Source organism: Odocoileus virginianus, chromosome 7 (genome assembly GCF_023699985.2).
Source record: "Odocoileus virginianus isolate 20LAN1187 ecotype Illinois chromosome 7, Ovbor_1.2, whole genome shotgun sequence".
NCBI lineage: Eukaryota > Metazoa > Chordata > Mammalia > Artiodactyla > Cervidae > Odocoileus > Odocoileus virginianus.
Window position 1 is genome coordinate 18,633,653 of NC_069680.1, and position 19,598 is coordinate 18,653,250.

Consider the following 19,598-nt stretch of genomic DNA (forward strand, 5'->3'; position numbering starts at 1 on the left):
TTAAAGAGGGATACAAAAGAAGAGAATGAATTTCAGTTTTTCTAAAAGTCAATTTTACCCACAGTTCCAGCATGTTGAAAAATGAATTATTTAATCTCTTTTATGAAAGAGGGTTTCATATCACCTAATTCATAGCTATGTGGTTATGAGAGAAGCCTCCAAGTTGAGGGAAACAACACCACCAAAACACGGGACTACGAGGTTTTCATCTTGAGACAGTGAACAGGCTGCTGGAGAAACCCATCCACAAACCAGTAGCTTTTCTCTCTTTCTGGAACTTGGTCTTTAGGCTCTTCACAACCCTTATCCCTCCAATAGTCTTATAAAACTGTCACTGGCAGTAATCCCCAAGTCCAGGCATGTCACGTAATAGAATTTCCATGTCACTGTAATTGCAGCCAGACTCCACCAGTCCCTGGCACTAGAGGGTTAATAAATGCATTAGATGCTATTAATCTCTGTTACCTGGAGTCAGACGATGACTCTCCTGCTTTTTAACCCTGTGATTAGCATTTGGAAAGCCTGCCTGGTGCCGACTGCTTTCCTGTACAGAATGCTCAGACATACATAGAGCCCAGAACTCTTTGTCAAGCTAACTCATCAGGCACCGCGTGCCCCACGCGTTCTGGCCACAGTGGGCTCTCCCAGAGCCTCGGGTGGGGTCAGGCTTTGGAGTTGCACACTTGCTCTGTTTACGAAACTGGAGACTTAAGAGCATACCCACTTGCAGCTTGGCTTTTGCTGCCCCAGGACTAGTGTTTAATCTTGGGTTTTTAGGCAGCTGTCAGCCAGCAGGGCATGGAACATTTCTCTACTCTCCTCCATGTATAAGAAAAGCCAGTTTCTGCTTTACCTCCAGAAAATAAAACTGGAGGAAGTTGCTCAATCCAATAGCAACAGATTGCCCAGGCTGCAGCCAAATGGTCATAATTAATGATGCTTCTGGTTCTTTTCTCCCTTGCTTTACTGATTAGAGAGATTTGCTATATTAAGAACCTGTTTGCTTAATGACAGAATACAAGCAATAAACAGAGAAATACACAGACTGTAAAATGCAATCAACTTTCCTCTCCAGCACTCACTAAATACCGAGCTGTATCTATCACACTTGTCAATACCAGTTTATCAGCATACGAGCCTCTTCTGTAGCACAAATTGGACCGTTGCTAGGGAAAACCATCGCATGAGCTTTTTCTGAAATAGTCCAGAACTCAAAGCCACTTCTCGATTTAAATCTGCACATCTTATATTCTTCTCATAAAACAGCCTAAGAAGACTGTGTACCTAATTTGAAGGATAACAGAGCAATCAGTTATTACTTTCTCATTTTTCACACTGCATTTTAACAAAGTGAATTCACCTGATTATAGACATTTATGGGTACACCTTACTATGTAACAATTCTGTATGTGCACGTGACACCTATTTGCCCAAATTAATTTCTACACACACAAAGAAGACAGAAAAAAGAAGCTGCCTGCCTAGTGGATCTGAGCAAAGTAATGGTCGTGTGCCCAGTGGCACACTTCTCAGCTTTTCGGATTTTGCCTGTTGACTTTGGGAGAGGCAGGAGATGTTTTGTTTCTGGTCAGGTCACAAGCAGTTGGCCAGCCTTTCTAAAACCCCTGTCCCTGTCTGTTTTGAAACTCACCTTCAGGGTGATTTGCTTTTGCTATGAACTTAGTAACAACTGCTTGCAACCACTGGTCTGAATAATGTGTAGTCAAGTCAGCATGTAAAACAAGTGGACACATAAATAAGGTCTGCTCTGAGCCCCTGGGTTTGGATGTTTGTCTTTCAGAGCCTATGTTTGGCTGTTTCCTCCAAGCTGATTTTTGCCAGCCCCATGGGGTGGGAAGGGGTGGAGGGTCTGTGAGGAGGGAACTAATGAGATGGGAGTGAAATAATCCTTGGGCAGCTTTCCTACCACGTCTCGTCTACCTACTCCCCAAGACACTGTGTCTGCATATTACCTGAACCTCAGCCAAAAGGCTTTCATTATATGAAGCTCTAAGAAGACCTTATAAAGATGTTTCACTCAGTACCGGTTTCGGAAGGCTCACTGGGTGCCAAGTTTAGTTAGTCTGGCAGACTCTGGGCAGGTTGAGGCCAGTCATAAGAAGGGGGTGGGAGAGGACTGGAGGCCTGAAGGCATACTTCCTCATCCCAAGAAAGCATAGGCTCAGATCCCAGTTGGGCTGTTCAGACAAGGCCTCCAACAACCAGAGTGCAGTGAACTCACTGCATGAGTGAGTGTGTGTTTGGGTGATGTGGATTCATGTTCTAGAGTCTAGAAGGTATTGGATACTTGGTATCTGTGGGTTGTTCCAAGTGTAACATTGCAATTTAGGTTGAGCTTAGAGCCAAGCCTGAGGAACTTCCCTGGTGGTCCAGTGGTTAAGACTTCACCTTGCAATGCAGGGGGTGCAGGTTCAATCCCTGTTGGCATTAGTGCTAAAGAACACGCCTGCCAATGCAGGAGACATAAGACATGTGGGTTCAATCCCTGGGTCGGGAAAATCACCTGGAGGAGAGCATGGCAACCCACTCCAGTACTCTTGCCTGGAGAATCCCATGGACAGACGAGTCTGGGAGGCTACAGTCCACAGGGTCGCCAAGAGTCGGACATGACTGAATTGACTTAGCATGCACGGCCAAGCCTAGAGTAGAAACTTTCTAACCTGACAGCCCTGGGGGCTGGGCCCTTGGTCATTAAAGAAATTAAGTTAAAGAGCAAAATCACTAAATCACTTTAAAATTACACATTTGTATCCATTTTTTGAAATTTAGAAACTCCTTTTTAAAATCACTGCAGTAAGAACACTTCACGTGAGATCTACCCTCTTAAATTTTTAAGTGTACAGCACAGCATTGTTACGGACAGGTGTGAGGTTATGCAGCAGGCCTCTAGAACTTACTCATCTTGCATAGCTGACCCTTCGGCCCTGCTGAACATCTCCTTATGCTCCCCTCCCTCAGCCCCTGGAAACACAAATTCGATTCTTTGCTTCCATGAGTTTGACTATTTTAAATACCACATGAGAGTGGAATCATGCAGTATTTGTCCCTGTGATGGGGTTTCACTTATCACGAGGTCCTCCAGATTTGTTCACATCGTTGCATATTGCAGAATCTTACCCCTTTTTAAGGCCAAGTAATATTCCACTGCCTGTATTGTATCAAACATTTTAATTTAAAAATTGAATGTCATACAATGACTGATTTTTGGATACATAATCAAGGCCACTTTGAAAAGTTTTTTAAAAAAAGAGTTTGCTGACTGGAATTCCCTGGCTTACGTTCTGCTTAAGCTACACCTATCATTTGCAATCTACAACATCCAGTTTTCATTTCTTTAAAACAGGAATGACTTCTGTTTGATACCCACCAAGGAATCTCAGTGCACAATTTCCCTATACTTAAAATTTTTTTTCTCAGTCTTTTATTGTTGTTTGGCCTACACCTAATCCAAAGCCATTTTTAAATGGAAGCGGAATTTAAACTACATTGTAGTCAGCTTATTTAATTAAAATGTTCAGTGGTTAAGTCGTGTCTGACTCTTTGTAACCCTATGGACCCTCCAGGCTCCTCTGTCCATGAGGTTCTCCAGGCAAAAATACCAGAGTGGGCTGCCATTTCCTTTTAAAATAGGTAAGCAAAATACCAAATACAACAGCACCTAAAAGTTCAACAATAAATGATCCTGAATCTTTTAAGCTTGCATCTCCACTGGAGAAAGCAAGGGGCCCAGGTGAGCAGAAGGAGAGAGGCCCCTAGTGTGGGGCATTCAGCTTGCCTTGGGCATTGGATGTTTATAGGGGAACGGTGGCGAAGCTGGCTTATGTGGTGAATTGGTTAAATGTGGGTCAGTTAGAACTTCTAGAACTGATTGAGAACTCTAAATTGAATGATTTAGAACTCACTCCTGGTACCAGCTTGATTGATATGGTATGCTATAAAGAGCACAGGTTAGGAAGGTCCTGTCCTGGCTTTTCAACCATCATCTATAATTATTATAACTGCACCATGCTGTCCACTTCACAGAGTTGTGAGAATCAAATGTGATACTCGTGTTGGAAGTGCTTTTAAAAATCCAAGTTGCTGTTGATGATCTCCGAGCTCTTCTACGGTCCCTAAGCTTAGTGTTCTCGGATTCAGGCAGGGGTGGGAAAAATGCGAAAGCTTCAGCTAATTTGCCTTGTGAACGTGATATTGAATAGAACTGGCTCGTGATCTTCTGTGTTTCCTCGGATTTAAAAATGAATGCGATGAAAGAGATACAGTCCTGTAAGATATATCAACAGTCCTCCATTAGCTAAGCAGTCCCTCGGGCTTGCCTGTCAGTCTCCCACACACCATAAAAGGATGTCTGCAGCCTGGTGCTTGTAATTTAACACTAATGGCAGGATGGCAAGTAGCGCTGTGTGCAGACACTGTCTACAGCAGGGAGCTTAACGTGGCACTCGGCCTGGCCTTTCTTCTTTCCCTAACTTCACCAGATCATCTTACATCTATTTCGCTTTCCCCCAAGTTGGGGCAAACACAAGTTGCCAATTACACCAGAGAACCGGGTGTTTTCATTCATGCTTAACTTGCTTGATTAGTAAAATATTCAGACAAGAAGCAATTATGAGCTGCATTTTAGAAAATTAGGCCCAATTAATAGGAAGATTATGCCAAACATTGCTTGAAACAGACATTTTGGTTTGGGGTGGGGGAGCTTTGTAAAGCCAATATTCAGTGATCATGGTGTAACAGTGACTGGGGGGAAAGCCCCAAAAGGAAGCATGTTTTCCCAAATGTGCATTCAGAAATGCAAGTGTGCAGACAGCAGCAGAAAAGATTCATCGTGGTCCCTGATGAGAAGTGCATAAAGCCAATCTCATCAGACACGCGCCCTCATCACCATCAGATAATATTTATTAAGCCTCTCTTTCTCCTGTGCATTTATGTGCAGCTGAGAGTGGCCCTGTAATGGCTCTGTGACTTATGGTGGCACTAAGGTTTGATATAAAACGCCCAGGTCTGGAGACAGAACGGACCCTGGGCTTTTGTTCACTTGCTGGATGGGAAGATAGAGCATTCATGAGGCAGCAAGAAACCAAGTAAAGGCAAAAAACTGAGAAACTTTTTTAAAAAACTGTGCTTTTAATAGCCAGAGAAAAATGTTCTAGAAAATAGAGGAAAACCAAGTAGACTGATAGTGATAATGACTGTGATGATCATGGCTGCTACTCTTTAAGAATAGCCTCCACTGATAATGATTCTATCCACGTGTTACTGAATGCTCTCTAAGAACTCAGATGACTTTCTGAGAGGGGCAGTCCCCTTTGGTACGGATGAGGACACAGGGGTTTCAGAGAGGTTGGGAGCTGCCCAAGTTTCCCCAGCTCTGAGTGGCTGTCTTGAGGTTTGAATCTCTTTGATTCCGAATGTAAAACTCATGCGTATTAACTCCATGCCAGACAGGGTGAACTGAAGTTTTAAGTCACTCACTCATGTCTGACTCTTCGCATACCCCATGAACTGTAGCCTGCCAGGCTCCTCTGTCCATGGGATATCCCAGGCAAGAATACTGGAGAGAGTTGCCATTTTCTCCTTGAGTGGATCTTCCCCACCCAGCAATAGTCAAACCTGGGTCTCCACACTGCAGGCAGATTCTTCATCATCTGAGCCACTAGGGTTCTCATTACCTATTATCACCCATGTTCCTTAAGTCAACCCTTAGAATAATAAGGGTAAGACGCCTGGGGTCACACAGCCAGCATGGACAGAGCCGACTGAGGCAGCCTAGAGTCAACCCAAGGGATCAGAGGTCAAGCCAGGCCTGGTGGGTTCTGCTCCCCCAAAGTCCCCAGAGGTGAGCATCTGTCAGGTCACACCTAAGGTCCCTGAAGCCAAGGGGCAGGCAGGGGACAGCTGCCCTGGGGGAAAATCCTGCGATGTCTCCTCAGTGCCCACCATCCTGAGCTCGCTCTCCAGCCTTATCCACGATGTGACTGGCCCTCAAACAGGAGGGACGCAGGGGAGGGGAACGCTTCATTGAACCTCCCCCCAAGAGAACCAGAGCCATTTTCCTCCCACAAGTGAGCTCCACAGCTCACACACAGGCACAGTCTATTATTCAGGGAAGCACTGTTGGTTAGAAGTCCTAAGGATAAAAGGTCAGTAGGGGATACAAGAAATTGGATTTATTTATAGTATGCGATCTAAGTGTGCTCAGAGGTATTCTTGTAGGTTCCCCAGAACAAGAGAACATATTTATAGCCAAGATGGTGCAGACGTCCTATTCCTTTTTATTAAGCATGTTTATTACCCAGCAATTGGGTTAAGCAATTGTCCAACTGCTGAATTACTACCCCTCTGATGGGCCGGCCTCACTGCCCTCTGGACCACAGGGGCTGGTAGCCTGATGGCTTTTCCCAGAATGCACTGAGGGGGCCTACTCTTCCCCTCCCCATCCTTAAGTGGTTATTCTCCCTTTTTGAGAAAAGCAGCAAAAAAAACCAAAAATGTTTAGGAGAACACATCATAAATGGGTGACCATGTGAAATTATTTCAACTTGAGACCCACTTCCACAGGGTCCACACCCTGTACAATGCCCACGTTCATTCCCCAGATTATTCTGGGATAAAAGCCACTGAATGGTCCCTCCGTAAAGGCTCCTTCTGTCTCATGGTCAGCACAGATGACCCAAGAGGATAAAATAATGATATAAACAGTTACTGTGCTGGAGGCTCAGTTACTATGCTTAAGAATTTCAATTTGTTTATCACAACCCTCCAGGTGGCCTGCACATTACCCCCATATTACAGACGATGAATCCAAGGACTGAGGAGCTGAAACTACTGTCTGCTGCAGTCCACAGGAAGGCCCAATTTTATTGTAGCAAGAAGTCTGGTCCTTCAGTATTTTCTACTTCGAAGCACATGGCCTCTTTTTCCTAAAAAAGCAACTTTGAGAAATAACCATGCCACTCTTGATACACCATCTGCATGATCCCTTGTCCAGCATCGGCATGGTCAAGGCTTGAGGTATATTACCTGAATGTGATCTTGGTTTGGGAGAAAAACAAATGATGGCCTTGCCTTGACTCTCCAAAGGAATCCAGAATTATTAAGTGATACCCTCCCCTGATATAACATGGGGGTTGTCGAGTGCTGGGGTGGGGAATAAGTGCAGATAGCAGCTGAAGCCTGGAGCACATGCCTGTCCCTGGGCAGCAAGAGTGCCTTTCAGTTGTGGCATCAATGCTGAGATGACCCTGACCTGCCAAAAGATATCCAAATGCCATTGGATAATGGACAGCCTTATGTTGTTCCTAAGCAACACCAAATTTCAACTAGAAATTCTCTGGAGCTGACTAAGAAGGGTGTATCATCTAGAGCAGGGCTTCCCTGGTGGTTCATTGGTAAAGAATCTGCCTGCCAACACAGGAGAAGCAGGTTTGATCCCTGGGTCAGGAAGATTCTCTGGAGAAGGAAATGGCAATCCCACTCCAGTATTCTTGCCTGGGAAATCCCATAGACAGAGAAGTCTGGTGGGCTACAGTCCATGGGGTTGCAAGAGTTGGACATGACTCGGGGACTAAACAACAACAATCAACGAGGGCCCTGAGTGTGAGATAGAAAAGGAGATAAGCTTGCATCATTTTCAGGTGATGCAGGAGATGGGCTGCAGTCACTACAGATGACCACTCCGCTGTTTACTTCTCAGGTGGGCAGTTCAGAGTCAGCCTCCCCACTATTCATGTAACAGACATGGCTGCTTACAACCGAGTAGAAACAGGCTGTGGGCCCCAAGTCCTCAGATTGCATCTCAAAGAGAAAGGATTCCAGCCACATAAGGCTTCCTCTGATTGATGCTATTTCTCTGTAACAAAAACAGGGCTCTGAGCCAGAGCTCCATCCTCACAACCCTGGAGAAACACACTGCACCCAACCATTCTGGGACTGAATTCCCAAGGTATGCTCTGTATGCTCAATGGTTATTGGGTTTGCATACCTGGCCCAGGACCTCTTATCTACTGACTTTAGTGGTGGGATGATATACCTGGAAAACCCCCAAAATACAATAACACGAACTATAATTCCAGTGATAACATGACACAATGCCTTCTCCCTGATACCATATGCCAACACTTTTATTATATGTAATGAGGAAATCAATCCTGAATATTCATTGGAAAAACTGATGCTGAAGCTGAAGCTCCAATACTTTGGCCACCTGATGTGAAGAGCCGACACTAGAAATGACCATGATGTCAGGAAAGATTGAGGACAGGAGGAGAATGAGGTGGCAGAGGATGAGATGGTTGGATGGCATCATCGACTCAACAGCCGTGAGTCTGAGTGAACTCCAGGAGATAGTGAAGGACAGGGAAGCCTGGTGTGCTAAAGTCCATGGGGTTGCAGAGTCGGACAGACTGAGTAACTGAACAACAATGATAGTGTACAATTCTATGATCATGCGGGCTTCCCTGGTGGCTCAGAAAGAATCTGCCTGCAATGTGGGAGATGTGGGTTTGATCCCTGGGTTGGGAAGATCCGCTGGAGGAGGGCACGGCAACCCACTCCAGTATTCTTGCCTGGAGAACCCCCATGGACAGAGGTGCCTGGGGGGGCTACAGTCCATGGGGTCACAAAGAGTTGGACATGACTGAGCAACTAAGCATAGCAGAGCAATGTAATAATGTAGGGATTCCCATGTTGCCACTTACACCGCAGAATGGAGAAGTAGGGGGTTATCTGGAGGCATTTATACAAGACTTCTTAACTTCTTAGAGTTAAGAGTTGGGGTTGAAGTGGTGAGATCAAGGGGCTATTTGTAAAATGCAGAATCTTCTTGAGAGAAAGTCAATTTACTCCCTGTTCCTACTGAAACTTTTACTGGCCTGGCTGCCATTCACCCCGTGGGGGCCACAGGCTTATTCCAGCTCTAGGAGATTAGGGATATAAGAGGGAAAAAGGAGAAAATTATAACTCAGAGACACTGTACTCTGTGTGCTTAATTTGCAGGGCTTTGTGGCTGAGAAAAATAGATGTCGCGATCTGCCTTTGTTGAGAAGGTGACATCTGGGTTCATTAAAGGTGTACAATAGATTTGGATAAAGGCTATTTTTCTCAGTCATTAAATTGGTTTTTAGGAACTTTACACTCTCCTTCATTTGAACAATTATTAAACTATAAAATAGAATTGCGCAATTGCTAAAATCGTAATCTGAAATTTTACAGCCAGCTATAAAATGTTATATTATTAAACTATACTGAAGATGCTCGAGCCCATTACAACTTTTTAAATGAATTATAAAACCCTTTACTGCTGATAAAATAATCTTAAATTACAGTATTGTGGATTCCAACAATATGTTGAACTGAAGTCAGCTACCATGCAAATACACCAGTCACAAAGAAATCGTTACTTGAATTAAGTTTGCAGAAGCCCGAAATCTGATAGCATCTGATTCAGCAAGGCAGACAACACCTGATGTTTGTAGGCTTCTCAGGAGAGCTGGTCCCCTAGGGAGGTGCCTTTCCTCTCCCCATATTCCTTCAACCATAGAACCACCAACAGTCAGAGCCTCTCATGTTCAAAGGCTGCACAGGGGACACTTAGCAGAGCCCTGGGGATTGAAGAATTGCTTATGATAACAGCAAACTTCTCCCCTTAAAGTCACGCCATAGGCGAGATTTTTAAAATGTCAAATGTTTTGTTGCTGAGCACCTGCCACTTATGCGTTATGTTATGGGCTCAAAAATTCACACATTGAATTCCTAACCTTCAGTTATCTCAGGATATGACTATCGGTGGTCACATGGGTGACAATGGATGGAGACAGGATCTTTAAAAAGACAATTAAGTTAAAATGAGGCCATTAGGGTGGCCCCTCATCCAATCTGACTGGCATCCTTATATAAAAAGGAAATTTGGACACACAGACTCCAAGGTGTGCACACACAGAGGAAAGGCCACATAAGGATACAGCAAGAAGGAAAGGCATCTACAAGCCAAGGAGAGAAGCCTTCGGAGAAACCAAACCTGTTGACACCTTGACTTTGGACTTCCAGCCGCCAACACTGTGGGAAGGACTGAGTTGGCCAAAAAGTTTGTTCGGGTTCCCTACCCAATACATTTCTGTTGTCTCACTGCTCAGTCTACGGTAGGTACTTTGTTAAGGCTGCCCCAGCAAATGAACACAAGAGATGACACTGTACTCTGTGCTACAGGGTGACGTGCATGTGTACCTACTAGGAAGTCTAGCCTCCGAGATGAAATCCCTGTGTTTTGGTGCCCATTTTACCCTGAAAGCTTCCATTTCCAATAGGCTTTGACTACACAGTTGAAAATGCGTTCTGGAATGCTGGATTGTATGGCAGCCTTATCAGAGTCCTACCCAATTCTGAACTCTGAATTCAAGCACTCTCCTGGATGAAGGGCTTTGAAAACGCTCTACAAGCAGTTATTTCCAAAAGTGTTTTTACAACAGCCTATTTCCTCCCAGGGCTAACATGGGTGGATTTTGGGATACAGCTTCCCTCTGAGCTCATCTGCTGGCACCTGAAGCCGGGAAGATTAAGTCCCAGGAGGTCACTGTCAGTCTCCATGCAGTGAGTAGCTGGGCCCATCACACAGGGCCCCGGGGCCACTTGGCAGTCTGGTCCCAAGCTCCATCAGCAGGCTGCTGGGGGAACCCAGGGGCCGCCGGGGGGTAGGGTCCCCTGAGGCTTCATGCTTCTGCTAAAGGAAGACCATCCCCACCCCTCCAACCCCCCGCAGCTCATTTCTCCCAGGACATAAACTCCCTCTGAGCAGGAGAGCATTCTGCAATGGAAACTCCAGGTGCAGCCAAAATTTGGAAATTTTTATTTTTTATGACACACAAGACAACAGTGGGTGCTAGAAAACACTGTGTGTTACACAGAAGTGACGGCAACCTCACAGAAACTGCAAAGCAACTGCCACAAATAACACACTGCACCAAGACTGTTTTCGTAAACAAAAGGCCCAGGAAATGGCACCCAGAAGTCACATTCATCTAGATTCAGCGCATGTGCTGAGGGCTCAGTGCTGACCCATCTGGCACTGGCCTCATGATCCCAGTGGGTCCCAGCCCCTCCTAAAACTCTCCCAGCCTCAAAGTCCACGCAGGAGAAACCCAACTGCAGTTTGGTCTAAACACTTCTATCCATTCTGCTTGCGGAGTAGAAGTCTTTTGACGTGTCGCCAGCAGGGCACTTATCTGGGATGCTGGATGGGTGAAATTATCACTCAGAAGGGCTGAGGCCTCAGAGACGGTCCGAAGGCCGCAGACACCTGTGGGTCCCTGAATGATGAGAAGCAGGTCAAATACTTCTGTTAACACCGCTTAGTACTCTATCACGGGCCTCACTCTGAGGTGGGTGTGGCCTTGGGGAAGCTAAGTGTCGCAAACTGGGCATGTGGTGGTCACCAGAGCCCCTTTTCATTGCTCTTGCTGGCACAACTTAGATTTGGTCCAATGCACCCGTCTACTCCTCCATCTCCTGATGTTCCTCACCACACACAAGGAAGAAACCCGAGAAGACTCTCACACACTGCCGTCTCTGATATTAGTAGAAAGGAAAGAGGGCTTTTGAAGCAGCCTTCATTTCCTGGGTGAGTGTGTGTGCTCAGCCATGTCTGACTCTTTGTGACCCCATGGACTGCAGATCGCCAGGCTCCTCTGTCCATGGGATTCTTTAGGCAGGAATACTGGAGTGGGTGGCCATTCCCTCCTCCAGGGGATCTTCCCGACCCAGGGATTGAACCCGAGTCTTCTGTGTCTCCCACACTGGCAGGTGGATTCTTTACCACTGAGCCACCTGAGTGGTCCCCCACCAGGGGTGAATATGTCCTGCAGGAGACACTTGCTAAGTGTGTGGGTCCACTTCTGGTTGTCACAGTTGAGGAAAGGGGCTCCTGGCTTCTAGAAGGCAGAGGCCTGGGGTGCTGCTCAACAACCTACCAGGCACAGGGCAACCCCCACAACAAAGCATTACCAGGCCAACAGGCTAACAGGGCTGAAACTGAGTAAGCCTGACCTACAGAACTCTTCAGTTCCTAGCCAAGAGGTCACTGAACAGCCCTTATGGAAGTTTCCACAATTGAATTTTTAGCCAGTTGGTCAGAAAAGCAGGTGGCCTGGAGACCCCTGAAGTTTGGCTGGCATCTGAAGTGGGCAGTCTTGTTGGGACCGTGCCCTTAACCTGTAGCATCTGTGCTAACTCAGGGGGCTAGCGTCAGAATTGAGTTGTACCGCAGGACACCAGTTGGCATCAGAATAAGCATCATTACCTTTCTTTATGCTGGTTTATGAACCAGTCTGGCACCTCAATCTGCCAGATGTTCAACAAGAATTTAGGGACTGATTTAGTCTCTATTGAATGAAAAATGTTATCCAGAAACAAAAAGGTAAAATGTTCTAATTTACGTATTATACAGTACAGCCAATTAAAAATGCACAGAGGAGAAATAGGCTGCTGTTCACTTTCTCTTCTCCTGATCAAGGCTCTCTGTGTCTCAAGTCTATCATCTGAAAAATGGGAATCATAACAGTAGTAACCTCATGAAATTACTACCAAAATTGAATGAGTTTATATACACAACATATATGCACACACACATATTGTTGTTCAGCTGCTCACTTATGTCCGACTCTTTGTGACCCCATGGACTGCAGCATGCCTGGCTTCCCTGTCCTTTACCATCTCCTGGAGTTGGCTCAAACTCATGTCTATTGAATCAATGATGCCATGCAACCATTTCATCCTCAGTCACCCTCTTCTCCTCCTGCCCTCAATCTTTCCCAGCATCATATAGCATATATATATATGTATTTATGTAATGTGCTTAGAATAGTTCTTGACCCACCGAAAGAACTATTTGCATATTTGCTTTATTAATACAAAACCATAAAAAGCAGAGGTGATGCAAATTACCAAAGAAAATAGCTCTAGGATCTGTCATATGAGTAGATTTTAATGTTTCCTAAAGTGGGGTTTGGGAACCACTTGCATATGGGACATTATTTAGTAGCATAAAAAACATTTTTATTACTTTAATATATATAATGATTTTTTTAATATAGAGAGCTATTGCATTGATTCTGGTTTCACAAATGTTATTAACAGTATACCTATTAAAAGACACTGAGTTTAAAGATAAATATTAGGCAAATAAGAGCGCTGGTGGAATGCAGATACAGGAAAGACTGCAAACTCCTGGTCTTTGAGGCTAAGAGGCAGGGTTAGCTCTCAAACACTATCTTTTTAGCAAATGAGAGTGCTTCCTTTTTACCAGCGTGTCACCTCTTCCCAAGGTCAGCACTAGTTCAGGAGCTGTGGCAGTGGCCTAGGGCAGACAGTCCTACTCTGACACCCAGGCTGGACCAAGACAGGACTACTGTCAGGGCTCCAAGTTCACAGCACCAAGAGTCTGATTTTAGGTGGTTCTCTCATGAGACTCCTGGGCATGGAGGGATGGAATTTCAAACAGTTCTAATCCCAGGTCCTTTCTTTATTGTCTTGGGTTTCCTTTCCTTCTTGGCCAGCTGTCCATAGAATATTCCTCCCCTTCCCCTCCTTCCTTGGGACATTCTACAATGACCACATAGTAGAACCAGCAGGATATCATGAGGTTCAAACCCTTCTCGCAAGTTAAGGAAGCAAAACCTAAAGGGCTTCATCTTTCCTCATCCATGTTCACCCCCACCCCCGCCCCGCCCAAACCAGAGAACAACCTTCCTGTATGGCTCCAAGATCCAGAGCTAAAGCTCATCAGTCATGGTAACAGTGGCCACTTCCAAGTGCAGAGGGCTGGCTAGTCACACTGAGCCCTTGGCGTAGCGGCACTAGTTCTCTAATCCTCACAACAAACCCCAGAGGTGGGTGATAACTTACAGGAGACATTTAGTGACAGTAAGAAATATACCCCAGGGCAGAGAGCAATGGGAAGTGAGCTAGGAACCTCACTCAAGTTCAACCAACTCCAAAGCTCAAGCTCTTCCCAGCAAAGCAACTTTGAGGTTGTCAACCACAGGCTGAAAAGGAGGTACCTGCCAGGCAGCTCTAACCACAGGTAAGGATGGCATGAGTCCAGGGGACAAGTCCGCCATGCAAGGGGCCGGGTGTGGAATAAGCATCTCTCCCTATCTCCTTCTTAGCTTCCCATCCTCCCAGCAGTCAGCCTGTGCAAAACCCCACCACCCTGGCCTTGCTCTCTAGCGCCTCTTCTCCAGAAGATTAACGGGACGCCAAAGCACCCCATTGCTCTGCTAGCATAAATTGCAAGGAAAACATTTAGAATATTGATTAAGTGCTTCATGCTAGAAGATTTAAATTTACCTCCTGTATTTCCAGGATTAGCTGACATAATGGGGTCAGTCTTCTGGCACAAATGATTTACAGAACACCCATTGGCAGCTTTCCTTTTAAAACTCAACACTTAAAATTTTCACTTGGTCACAGCCAGCAGTGTCCTGGGTATTTAGCAGGGTTGGATAATTGCCTTCTTGCCATACTGAGACTTTTGGGGTTTGGCCTGTCTGGGAAGAGCTTCAAAATCGTTTCCGGTCTGGTCTGGCCCTATCCGGGCAGATGGACTTTGTTTAGGCCTGATGAGGTACTGGGGCAGTAGAAGGGTAAGGCATGCTGTTTTTCCAAGATGGAAGATCTTATCAGATAGAGATTCTTGCAATATTCTAATATTCAACATTCAAATTCAATATTCAAATATTCTAATATGTATGAGTTAAAGAGGTTATATGCAGAGGTTAAAGACAGCCAAACTGAATCACCCTCTGCCCCTACTGGGCTTGCTTGGTGGCTCAGCTGGTAAAGAATCCACCTGCAATGCAGCAGACCTGGGTTTGATCCCTGGGTTGGGAAGATCCCCTGGAGAAGGGAATGGCTACCTTCTCCAGTATTCTGGCCTGGAGAATTCCATGGACTACAGTCCATGGGGTCACAAAGAGTCGGACACGACTGAGTGACTTTCACTTTTACTTTTCACTCTCCTGCCCCTACTACCAATCTGTAAATGCTGTGCTATAGCATACAAGGGGCTTCCCTGGTGGCTCAGTGGTAAAGAATCTGCCTGCCGATGCAGGAGACGCAGGTTAGATCCCTGGGTTGGGAAGATTCCCTGGGGAAGGAAATGGCAACCCCTCCAGGATTCTTGCCTGGAAATCCCATGGACAGAGGAGCCTGATGGGCTACAGTCCATGGGTTTGCAGAGAGTTTAACATAACTCAGTGACTAAACAACAACATACAAGTGCCCAATGCATTTCTATCAACTTCAAACTGTACTTGGCCAAGAGAAGAGACTGTACTGAGGCCTTCCTGAGAGGCCAGGGAGGTGCAGACCTCGCCTGAAATTGAGTGAACCCAGGTGGTCTGCTCCAGGAAAAAATGCCCACCTCGAGCCTTTGCCCTTGTGGCCCACAGAGGGCCAGCACAGTCCCTCTTGGGGCTAGCAGAGTCTGACTGCCAAAGAAGATGACATGATGAAGGGGGGGAAGGGACAGCCAGCCTTTGCACTGCTGACTTTAGGAGCAAGCATTCTTGCGAAAGTTATTCATTTAGACCCCACTCACATCGCCTTTATGATCAAAAAAGTTGCTTTTATGAGTTCTTCTCTAGAATGCTGCCTTAAAAGTCCCACTAGGATGAGGAGAGGGGACGTAAACCCGAGATCCACAACTGCTGTCCCTCCATGTCTCACTCATAGATATGTTTTTCTGGTTCATAAAAACAAACTGACTTTGGACGTCACTAGCTGTGTTCCCAAGATTCCCCACCAAGTGCCCACAACCACCTGACCTCCATCCTGCAGCTTTAGCTCTGAGCGCGAACCCCCACCTATCAGTATTTTCTTCTCTCAATCACACCTCACATCTCCTTCCAAGAAAAGAGACAGAGGCAGTGAAGATTTCTCAAGGATCCTCAGCACTAGTCCCAAGGCTGTATCCCCCAGTCTCTACAATCCTATTTGATCGTTGTAAGCTAGGGCTGAAAGAAAGGCTACTTTAAGAGGTCGTCACTTTGAGCCACCAGAGTTAAGTGATGTTCAACAATGCAAAGTAGAGATTTTTCTAACACCTACACTTCCAAAAGATATTTACTTTAAATAAGTGGCAAGTACAGTCCATTTGATTTAAATATGCTGAGCTTTTTCCAGCTCCCAGGCCACTCAAGTGCACAGAAGATGAAATAATTGGTAGGATTTTTAATGTTTCTTTATCATGTGACCACTTTGTACAAGTCAAAGGGATATGCCAACAATAGCACAGCCTCTGTCACGCTTGTTACTAATATGCCTGCCAATTAATCCTGACATGGGAGCTTGGCTGGTTACCCAAAACCTGGTATTTTATCACCTCAGGGGGTTAGCTCTTAGATGTTTCTATGACATTTTATACTAATCAATCAATTTTGCTTTTTTTTAAAGTTGAGCCTTTCATAGAAAACTGCAGATGAGCCCTATATACACCACACCCAAAGCTACTCTTTTCCCCAAACAGAATTGTGTTTGGTTTGTTGATAATTACACTTTGAAACTGACTGTTGAAAATGTTTATTCTTATTTCTTCCCTTCCAAGGGGGAAATCTATCTCAAATGTTAAAACAGAAACCCAAGTCCCTCCGAGTTTTCTCATATTATTGTATATTTAAAAATATTACAAGAGGGTGCTTCTCAAGGGAAGTGAACTTTAGAGCTGCCAAAGATAGTTGACTTTCTCCAAATCTGTTACCCATGGATCCCAAGCTGGTTTAAGTCAGTTCTATTCTGAGTAATGACACATGCACTGGGACAAACGCCATTCTAAGATATTTCTAGGACCCCCTGGCAAATGGTAATTTGTCTGAAGACAGCCAGGCAGGCAAAGGAAGGACAGATGGGAAGAATGAGTCTCCTGGGAGCCCTATGTTGAAGCAAGAGTTCTAAATCAACGCCAGGGACCATGTTCTCATGGGCTAAGTCCCATTTCTCATCAGTCACTCATCCCTCCCGATCCTCTGGCTTCCACTGATTCTTTCAACCATTCTTAATGTAGGTCATTTTAAAGAGATCATCAAGCTGCAAAAAGTTTTACTGGCAAACTTTGTCTTTCCCTTATACTCTCTCTCCTGGGATTTAGTCATGAAACATCCATGCCTAAAGCATGAGCTTTCTGTTTTTTCCATCATTCGAACTGCTGCCTTCAGGAAGCACTGGAACACATGGGTCTGTCAAAATCCAGCTTCTCCTTTCCTTTTTTCCTATCCTTCCTACTCCCCTTCAGCTTTATGGAGGTATGACTGACAAATAAAATTTGTATTTACTTAAGGCATACAACTTGATGTTTCAATATATGTATACATTGGGGGTTTCCCTGGTGGCTCACATGATAAAGAATCTGCCTGCAATGCAAAAGACGATCCTTGGGTCTGGAAGATCTCCTGGAGGAGGGAAAGGCTACCCACTCCAGTATTCTTGTCTAGAGAATCACATGGGCAGAGAAGCTTGGTGGGCTACAGTCCATAGCGTCCCAAAGAGTCAGACACAAATGAGCAACTAACACTTTCACTTTCATACATTGTGAAAGGCTTACAGCAATGAAGCTGAGTAACATATTATTACACACCTAATACAGTTACCAGTTTTGGGCGTGGGGTGGGGTAAGAACAACTAAAATGTACTCTCTAAGCAATTTCAAGCATATAATATAATATTGCTAAGTACTGTCACCATGCTATATATATCCAGATCTTGTTCACCTTGCATGTCTGAAAGTTTGTACCCTATAACCAACATCTTCCCATTTCTCCCACTCCTAGCCCCTGGTAACCACCATTCTAGTCTCTGCTTTAAACAGTTCAACTTTTTTAGATTCCACATATAAATGAGATCATGAACCTAGAGGACATTATGCTAAGACACAGACACAAATACTGCATGACCTCCTTTTCTATTTTTCACTTCTTCCTCTCTATCCACTTCTAATTCAAAGAAAGAGCCCAGGTTGTCCAAGGTCATGGAGCAAGGAGAACGTGCACTGGCCTCGGAGTCAGAGATCCTAGCCCCACCAGAGAATTACTGTATGATCTCGGTTAAGTTCCTATCACGCCCCTGCCTCAGTTGCCTCATTTGTAAAAGAGAACGATGACTACCATACCTGACTCGTGGGATGCTGTGAGGACTAAAGAGCACAATGCATGTGAAATGTTTCACAAAATGAAACTTGCTCTACAAATGTTAGTGCTAACTCACACCGCCATTCCCCAATGTAACACCCCAAGCAAAGCACAATACCACCATCCATCTCTTGCGAAGGGACTAAATGGCCCACTGACTTGGGACTAAGCGTCACATGTGACATTCTGGAACATTTACTCTACCCCAGGCAATGAAAAATCACCACCATTTAATCCTCTCAATCTAGCAGCTAGAAGTCTGACTCTTTGTGACCCCGTGGACTGCAGCTGGCCAGGTTCCTCTGAGCATGGGATTTCCCAGGCAAGAATACTGGAGTGGGTTGCCATTTCCTTCTCCAAAGAAGTCCTAGCATTTTGTAGATGAGGAAGTGGAGGCTTGGCAAGGTCACAGTGCTGGTGAGGATGAGAGCCTGGGTCTGCACACATGCTTGACCCAAGGCCTCACCCCCTGCCTCATGTGTGCAAAAGTGGGCTCTCATAGGGAGTCATCTTAGGAGGTAAGGGGAGGTTTTGTGGAAACCTTAAGAGCTCCCTAGAAGTAAAATGCTGTTTAGCTCCCAGGTGGGTGGATTGTGCGCGTGTCATCAGGAAGAGAGGTGTGGCTGTCCCCCCCTCCGCTTCCTCTGTATTCCGCCGTCTCCACTGCCCCACTCTGCTGAGAGGTTAAATGGCAATCCTGAAACAAACATCACACTTTAATTGCACTTTGTCCCTCTGTTTATGAGGCAGAGTCCCTACCACTAGTACAGGAGAAGGAAAGGCTGTTTCTTGGGAACGGACCTGATGGGCCCCCTGACGTTGCCAGGGTACAGGGGAGATGGTCGAGCAGATCTTGCTGGAGGTAAATACTGGCGGCCAAGCCAAGCACCGTACCCCAAAAAGCAGAGGACAGATGATCTGGTGGGGTGGGGGCTGACAGGGAGATGCAGAGAAGAACACCTCCTCATGGCTGCAGACTGTTCTCCCATGGGGAAAAACTAATTTGAAGGAGCTTCCAGTAGTGACAATTCTTCTGAGATGCCACCTATTCATGGAGTCTGAACTTCCATAGACACCGACCAGCTGCATCTTACCTACCATTTGTACATTCATGGAGGACAGAATTTTAGTTTTGAATGCCCACCTCCATGAGGTTTCCAGAACACCAAAGGAGGTTAATAAACAGGCTGGACAATGCCTCTACCTTCAAGCTCCACGTACTTAGATACGAGCGGAGAAGAACCTGTTTCTGCTGCAGCCAGAGCTTTGCCTCTTCTTGTGGTCAGGAACCACCTCTGGCCACTGTCATCACCTCATTATAACAGGGTCCTACCCTCATCTGGCCACCAGTTTTTATTGATGCTGGAATCTGAGCAGACCCGACAAGAACAGAAGGTTGACCTA

The 19,598-nt window shown here is 45.5% G+C and overlaps 1 protein-coding gene across 3 annotated transcripts in view; it reads right to left on the reverse strand.

The window, feature by feature from the left end:
- Positions 1–19,598, reverse strand: part of GFRA1 (GDNF family receptor alpha 1) — a 225,161-nt gene that overhangs the window by 7,933 nt on the left and 197,630 nt on the right. The gene's annotated exons all lie outside the window — the stretch shown is intronic.